The sequence below is a fragment of the Scyliorhinus torazame genome, unplaced genomic scaffold, assembly GCF_047496885.1.
Source record: "Scyliorhinus torazame isolate Kashiwa2021f unplaced genomic scaffold, sScyTor2.1 scaffold_1187, whole genome shotgun sequence".
Taxonomy (NCBI): Eukaryota; Metazoa; Chordata; class Chondrichthyes; order Carcharhiniformes; family Scyliorhinidae; genus Scyliorhinus; species Scyliorhinus torazame.
The window spans coordinates 1-8540 of NW_027308914.1; the positions used below are offsets into that span (position 1 = coordinate 1).

The window sequence follows — 8540 nt, forward strand, 5'->3', positions numbered from 1 at the left end:
GTGGATCACCGACTCCAGAGCAGACCTGACCCGATTGGCGATTGACCTTTGCTAGAATTTTGTAGTCCACATTCAACAGTGAATGGGTCGCCAATTCGAATTTCTTCCCTTTCCCCCTTCTGCTTGTAGATTGAGGGTGATGATGCCTTTCCTCATGGACTCTGACATGCTGCCTTCCAGAAGCATACTCTCGTACACTTCCAGCAGGTCTGGGGCCCATCCAGTCCCACAGAGCCGAATACAACTCAACCGGTAAGCCGTCGCTTCCGGAGTTTTACTCGTCTCGAAGGACTTTGGCGGCCTTTGTCAGCTCGTCCAGAGTTAGTGGTTTGTCCAGGTTTTCCAGCTCGCTGTCGCCTATGACCTCCGTGATAGTCGACAGGAAGGTCTGGGAACCAGTGCTATCTGTTGGCTTCAGGTCATACAGTCCGGCATAAAAGGATTGGCTGATCCTCAGGATGTCAGACTGCGATGACTTTCAGAGCCATCTTCTTCCTTCAGGCTGCTGATCACAGAGGTCTCTCTGTGCACCTTTTGGAAGAAGAAGCGTGAGCACTTTTCGTCCTGCTCCACGGAGCGGACTCTGGAACGGAAGATAACTTGGAGGCCTCCGAGGTGTAGAGCGAGGCTTGCTGGCTCTTCACCTCTTGGAGATCCTCCTTGACATCCACCCCCATCGACTGCAGCTGGAGCAAATTTTGCATACTTTTCTGGAGCCTGGACATGACCCCTCTGTCTCTCTCTCACCTTTTGAACGCCCTTGAGGATGAAAAACCTCTTGATATTCCCCTTGATTGCTTCCCACCAGAGATGTGGGGCCTCAAAGAGGGGTTTCAACGGTTCTCCAACCTTTGTAATCCCTCCTGAGTTCCTCGATGTTCTCAGGGGTCAGCAGTTTTACATTTAGCTTCCACGTCCCCCTGCCTACCCCTGGTCTTCCTGCAGGTGGCAGTCGGCCAGTAGGAGGCAGTGGTCAGAGAAGAACACCGGCGTTACGTCGGTGACCTGACCGTGAAAGCTCGGGACACAAAAAAGAAGTCTATCCTGGAGCGGACGGACCCGTCTGGCCGTGACCATGTGTATCTACGCTGCGCGCCGTCTGCAGGGTTGCTGCAGTCGTCGAGCAGCTTGGCGTCTTTTACCGTTTCCATCAGGAGTCTGGACGTAGCGTCTAGTTTGCTGTCGGCTTTGCTGGATCGTCCAGCCGCATCGATGATGCAGTTGAAGTCACCACCCAGGATGACCGGCTTGGAGGTGGCCAACAGCAGTGGGAGTTGCTGAAGGACCGCCAGCCGCTCACTTTTTACGGCCGGGGCGTACACATTAATAAGTCTGAGAGGGGTGTTTTTGTATTTCACGTCTGCTACGAGGAGGCGCCCGCCCACCACCTCCTTAACGTCGGAGATGGTGAAGTTGCCTCCCCGCAGCAGAATACCCAGGCCGGAGGAGCGGCAGTCGTTTCCTCCTGACCAGATGGATGGCCCGTGGGACCACCAGCTCGACCAGCGCCTGTAGTTGCTGAGGTGCGGAATTCCGCACTCCTGCAGGAACAGTAGGTCAGCTTTTACATTTGCCAAATGGTTGAGTGTGGCTACACACCCGCGAAGTATCTTTGATGCTTCGCACATTTATGGATGCAATTTTAAACCCATTATAAAAAAGATAGATTTACCAGTCTCAAGAGTCCAGAGTCTATACAGTTGGCTGTTCCAGCTGTTCGATGTTCCCCAGCATGCCGGTGGTGCTCGCAAACTTTAGCACAGTTGCAGGGCTGAGAAAGCTGTTCTGGTCCGTACTGGCCCCGTGATTTTGATGGCAGATGCATTGGGGGGGTGTATGTAGCCCTGGCGTTCGTCATGGCAGTCAGTAGGTGTTGGGGTTGCAGGCCGGTCTTCACCTGGGTTGTTGCTGCTCGTTACTATCGGGGGTTGGTCTGTGACCTTGTTTCTTCCCGTCGGTGGTCTGGGGGGTCTGTGCCTTCCGTTCCACGTTGGTGCTTTGCCTCTTTATTTGAGGCCGATTCTTGTCCTGTTTTCCCTCATCGGATGAGGTGTCGGCGCTAAGTGCGCCGGCTCGAGAGGTGTCGCTTTTTGCCACTACCCCTCGGGGGGTTCTTCAGTTTGTTTTTTTGTTTCCGCTTTCGTTTGTCCCTGTTCACTGTTTCCCAGGGCTCTTTATTCTTTGTCCCATCCTCTTCCTCTTCCATTGAGTGTTCCTCATCAGATGGGGCTGGGGTTGGGTTGTCAGGAGGTGCTGGGGCCTCTTCTTTTTGTTGGGGGCCCTTTTGGTGCTTTTCCTCATTCTGAGCCGTGGTGTCTTTTTTGGTGGAGGGTGTATGCACCTCCTCTCTGGTCGCCTTTTTAAACTCCGCTGCTGATGATTTCAGCGTATGTCGCCCCGCGTTTCGGGCAGGCCTGTAAAGATGGCCGGCCTCCCCACACAGGTTGCAGCACTTGTCTTCTTTGCAGTCCTTAGTCATGTGTCCCTCCTGCCTGCAGTTCTTGCAAGAAGGTCACACTGCAGTTTGCGGCAACATGCCCCGTTTTGCCACAGGTGTGGCATACACGTGGCTGTCCCACGTAGTAGAGGTAGCCACGATTTACTCCAATAGCGAAATTGGAGGGGGGATGCAGGATGGCTCCGTTGCTGTCCGTTCTTAGGGTCACCTTGACCTGGTGCTCACTTGTCCAGATGCCGAAGGTGTCTTTCACTTGCACGCTGTCACTTTTCAGCTCAGCGTACCTGGCGAGGAACGTGAGCACATCAGATACAGGACGTGGGGGTTGTACGTGTGCAGGTGTAACACACCGATTTCGCTGTGCCGGTAGCGTAAACAGAGGTTCCGCAGTCAGGATCGACAAGGGACTCTGGTTACCTTTTTCCTTGAAGACGTTCAAGAATTTGATGCACGCTGCGGACGCTCTGAAGGTGACATCAAAGAAACCCATTCTTGGGGAAGTTTTGCAAGCAGAAGATCTCTGTTGCTTTAAACCCACAGCACTCGAGCAGCACCTTCTTCACGAAGTGTTTCCGGTCCAAAGGTGACTCTCATCCGTTTTCTTCACTGTGACTCGGACAGTGTTTCGCACGCCCCAGCCTGGTGGTCGGGATGCAGCTGCATCCATAGCTCGTACGTTGGGTGTGAAACTGTATCGGCGTTAGGCCTAAACCCGAGGTTTAGGCCAGCATGTAGATCCACCAATAGCAGCCAAGCTCCCAAACGTTCTTCTTTGACGACTTCAATCCCTCCGAGTTCTCCAATCCACGATCGACATGGAAATCCTCAGCTTCCCTCGATCAAATGAGACTACACTTGATCTTAGCCAAAAGGCCGAGAAGCGGAGTAATCCACATTCAACAGTGAAATGATGTGGAGATGCCCGGCGTTGGCCTGGGGTGAGCACAGTACGAAGTCTTACAACACCAGGTTAAAGTCCAACAGGTTGTTTTCGATGTCACTAGCTTCGGGAGCGCTGCTCCTTCCTCAGGTGAATGAAGAGGTATGCTCCAGAAACATATATATAGACAGATTCAAAGATGCCAGACAATGCTTGGAATTGCGACATTAGCAGGTGATTAAATCTTTACAGATCCAGAGATGGGGTAACCCCAGGTTTGAGAGGTGTGAATTGTGTCAAGCCAGGACAGTTGGTAGGATTTTGCAGTGAAATGGGTGGTCAATTTTGAATTTGTTTGCTTTCCTCCCTTGTGCTTGTAAGATGAGGGTGATGATGCCTTTTGTCATCCTTCATCATACCGGGGCCAGGTAGAAGCTGAGTAGCAGCAGCCACTTGACGAAGCGTTTTGTTGTGTGATGAAAGAAATGTGAATAAAGTGTATATTTGTATGTGTTTGAGCTGTTTTTTGACTTTGAAATTCCCATAAAGGGGGTGGTGTGCACCGTTCCTGAGATACTGCAATACCAGGTCGATGCGTGGAGTGGACGGAGCAAGCCCCTATTCCATCTCCCTGCTCCAAAAAATCAATTTAATATATGGTCCCCCAGATAAGGGACGTATCAGATATTAAACTGATAAGAACAGATTTTTTTTTTTTTTTTTTTTCAAAAAAATATACTTTATTCATAATAAATTTATCATGAGCATTACAGAAACATTTCAAATTGTCTTGACTGTACATTTCCGGCAGGGTTACATGTTGCCTTGACTTTCTTTCATTCAATTTTGATATTGTCGTACACATATCACTCTTTACATTACAATTCCTTCTTAAATATTTACATTGTCATGTTTGTTTTTGTACATTGGAGTGTTGGTTGCCCAGACCGAGGGGCTTTACACTGTTACGCTCCTCCTCGGTGTACATTTGCTGGAAAGACTTTACACAGTGGTCTTTCCCCATTGCGCCTTGGCGGCAGCTGCCCCAAGCTTGAGTGCGTCCCTCAGCACGTAGTCCTGGACCTTGGAATGTGCCAGTCATGCAACACTCGGTCGAGGACAATTCTTTGCACTGGAAGATCAGCAAGTTTCGGGCAGACCAAAGAGCGTCTTTTACCGAGTTGATGACCTTCCAGCAGCCAGTTGATATTTGTCTCGGTGTGTGTCCCTGGAAACAGTCCGTAGAGCACAGAGTCCCTGTGTCACAGATCTGTTTGGGATAAACCTTGACAAATACCACTGCATCTCTCTCCAGACCTTCTTTGCAAAGGCACATTCCACAAGGAGGTGTGTGACCGTCTCATTTCCCCCACAGCCACTCCGAGGGCAGCGTGCATTGGTGCAGAGCCTTCGGGTGTGCATGAAGAATCTGACAGGGAGGGCCTTTCTCACCACCAGCCAAGCTAGGTCTTGGTGCTTGTTTGAAAGTTCTGGTGATGAGGCGTTCTGCCAGATGACTCTGGCAGTCTGCTCAGGGAACCAACCAACGTCCTCCACGGTCTCCTTTTCCCTGAGGGCCTCGAGGACATTACGTGCTGACCACTGCTTCATTGCCTTGTGGTCAAAGGTGTTTTCCTTCAAAAACTTTTCCACAAAGGACAGGTGGTACGGTACGGTCCAACTACTTGGAGCGTTCCGCGGCAATGAGGCCAGGCCCATCCTTCGCAACACCGGGGACAGTAGAACCTCAGTATGTAGTGACACTTGGTGTTTGCATACTGGGGATCCACGCACAGCTTGATGCAGCTGGACACAAAGGTGGCCACAGGATGAAGCGAGGCGTTGGGTACGTTCCGCCCTCCCTTCTCCAGAGGTTTGTACATGGTGTCCCTTCGGACACGGTCCATCTTGGATCGCCAGATAAATTTGAAGATGCCCGGGTGACTGCTGTGGCGTAGGGTCGGGTTATGGGCCAGACCTGCGCCACGTACAGTAGCACCGAGGAGTACCTCACACCTGATTGACCAGGGTTTTGCCCGCAATGGAGAGGGAGCGTTGCTCCCACCAGCCCAGTTTCTGTCTTACCTTTCCTATGCGCTCCTTCCCAGTTTTTGGTGCACGCCCCAGCAGCTCCGAACCATATCCCCAGCACCTTCAGGTAATCTGACCTGACAGTGAAGGGGACAAAGGACCGGTCGGCCCAGTTCCCAAAGAACATGGCCTCGCTCTTGCCCCGGTTTACCTTGGCTCCAGAGGCCAGTTCAAACTGGTCGCAGGTGGTCAAGAGCCTGCGTACAGACGCAGGATCCGAGCAGAAGACGGCAACGTCGTCCATGTACAGGGAGGCCTTGACTTGCATTGCCTCCACTGCCAGGGATCGTCACTCCTCTTATCCCCGGATCCCTCCTGATGGACTCGGCAAAAGGTTCTATGCAGCACACAAAAAGGGCAGAGGAGAGAGGGCAGCCCTGCCTGACTCCAGATCTGATCTGGAACTTTTCTGATTCCCACCCATTGATTGAGACTGCGCTATAGATGTTTGTGTAGAGCAGTTTGATCCAATTGCGAATTCCTCCCCAAACCCCATTTTTGGAGAGCACATCCATCATGTAGGTGTGCGATATTCTGTCAAAAGCCTTCTCCTGGTCAAGGGCTGATGAGGCAAGTGTCCCACCCCCCCTGTCCTGCACGTAGGCGATCGTATCCCTGAGTAGCGCGAGGCTATCAGAGATCTTCCTGCCGGGTACAGCACAGGTCTGGTCAGGGTGGATCACCGACTACCAGAGCAGACCTGACCCGATTGGCGATGACCTTTGCTAGAATTTTGTAGTCCACATTCAACAGTGAAATGGGTCGCCAATTTCGAATTTCTTCCCTTTCCCCTTCTGCTTGTAGATGAGGGTGATGATGCCTTTCCTCATGGACTCTGACATGCTGCCTTCCAGAAGCATACTCTCGTACACTTCCAGCAGGTCTGGGCCCATCCAGTCCCACAGAGCCGAATACAACTCAACCGGTAAGCCGTCGCTTCCGGGGGTTTTACTCGTCTCGAAGGACTTGGCGGCCCTTTGTCAGCTCGTCCAGAGTTAGTGGTTTGTCCAGGTTTTCCAGCTCGCTGTCGCCTATGACCTCCGTGATGGTCGACAGGAAGGTCTGGGAAACAGTACTATCTGTTGGCTTCAGGTCATACAGTCCCGGCATAAAGGATTGGCTGATCCTCAGGATGTCAGACTGCGATGACTTTTCAGAGCCATCTTCTTCCTTCAGGCTGCTGATCACAGAGGTCTCTCTGTGCACCTTTTGGAAGAAGAAGCGTGAGCACTTTCGTCCTGCTCCACGGAGCGGACTCTGGAACGGAAGATAACCTTGGAGGCCTCCGAGGTGTAGAGCGAGGCTTGCTGGCTCTTCACCTCTTGGAGATCCTCCTTGACATCCACCCCCCATCGACTGCAGCTGGAGCAAATTTTGCATACTTTTCTGGAGCCTGGACATGACCCCTCGTCTCTCTCTCACCTTCTGAACGCCCTTGAGGATGAAAAACCTCTTGATATTCCCCTTGATTGCTTCCCACCAGAGATGTGGGGCCTCAAAGAGGGGTTTCACGGTTCTCCAACCTTTGTAATCCCTCCTGAGTTCCTCGATGTTCTCAGGGGTCAGCAGTTTTACATTTAGCTTCCACGTCCCCTGCCTACCCCCCTGGTCTTCCTGCAGGTGGCAGTCGGCCAGTAGGAGGCAGTGGTCAGAGAAGAACACCGGCGTTACGTCGGTGGACCTGACCGTGAAAGCTCGGGACACCAAAAAAGAAGTCTATCCTAGAGCGGACGGACCCGTCTGGCCCGTGACCATGTGTATCTACGCTGCGCGCCGTCTGCAGGGTTGCTGCAGACGTCGAGCAGCTTGGCGTCTTTTTAACCGTTTCCATCAGGAGTCTGGACGTAGCGTCTAGTTTGCTGTCGGCTTTGCTGGATCGTCCAGCCGCATCGATGATGCAGTTGAAGTCACCACCCAGGATGACCGGCTTGGAGGTGCCAACAGCAGTGGGAGTTGCTGAAGAACTGCCAGCCGCTCACTTTTTACGGCCCGGGGCGTACACATTAATAGTCTGAGAGGGGTGTTTTTGTATTTCACGTCTGCTACGAGGAGGCGCCCGCCCACCACCTCCTTAACGTCCGGAGATGGTGAAGTTGCCTCCCCCGCAGCAGAATACCCAGGCCGGAGGAGCGGCCGTCACGTTTCCTCCTGACCAGATGGATGGGCCCGTGGGACCACCAGCTCGACAGCGTCTGTAGTTGCTGAGGTGCGGAATTTCCGCACTCCCTGCAGGAACAGTAGGTCAGCTTTTACATTTGCCAAATAGTTGAGTGTGGCTACACACCGCGAAGTATCTTTGATGCTTCGCACATTATGGATGCAATTTTTTAAAACCCATTATAAAAAGATAGATTTACCAGTCTCAAGAGTCCAGAGTCGAGACAGTTGGCTGTTCCAGCTGTTGAATGTTCCCCAGCATGCCGGTGGTGCTCGCAAACTTTAGCACAGTTGCAGGGCTGAGAAAACTGTTCTGGTCCGTACTGGCCCCGTGATTTGGATGCAGATGCATTGGGGGGGTGGTGTAGCCCTGGGGTTCGTCGTGGCAGTCAGTAGGTGTTGGGTTGCAGGCCGGTCTTCACCTGGGTTGTTGCTGCTCGTTGCTAGCGGGGGTTGGTCTGTGACCTGTTTTCTTCCCGGTCGGTGGTCTGGGGGGTCTGTGCCTTCGTTCCACGTTGGTGCTTTGCCTCTTTATCTGAGGCCGATTCTTGTCCTGTTTTCCCTCATCGGATGAGGTGTCGGCACTAAGTGCGCCGGCTGAGAGGTGTCGCTTTTTGCCACTACCCCTCAGGGGGTTCTTCAGTTTTGTTTTTTTGTTTCCTCTTACGTTTGTCCCTGTTCACGGTTTCCCAGGGCTCTTTATTCTTTGTCCCATCCTCTTCCTCTTCCATTGAGTGTTCCTCATCAGATGGGGCTGGGGCTGGGTTGTCAGGAGGTGCTGGGGCCTCCTCTTTTTGTTGGGGGCCCTTTTGTTGCTTTTCCTCATTCTGAGCCGTGGTGTCTTTTTCGGTGGAGGGTGTATGCACCTCCTCTCTGGTCGCCTTTTTAACTCCGCTGCTGATGATTTCAGCGTATGTTGCCCCGCGTTTCGGGCAGGCCCTGTAAAGATGGCCG

General features: G+C 52.5%; 1 non-coding gene across 1 annotated transcript; it reads right to left on the minus strand.

Moving 5' to 3' along the window:
- Nucleotides 1–3890: 3890 nt before the first annotated feature.
- Nucleotides 3891–4075, minus strand: LOC140407121 (U2 spliceosomal RNA). The gene has a single exon (XR_011939464.1). It is a non-coding gene; the product is annotated as a U2 spliceosomal RNA (small nuclear RNA).
- Between the last annotated feature and the right edge of the window lie 4465 nt (nucleotides 4076–8540).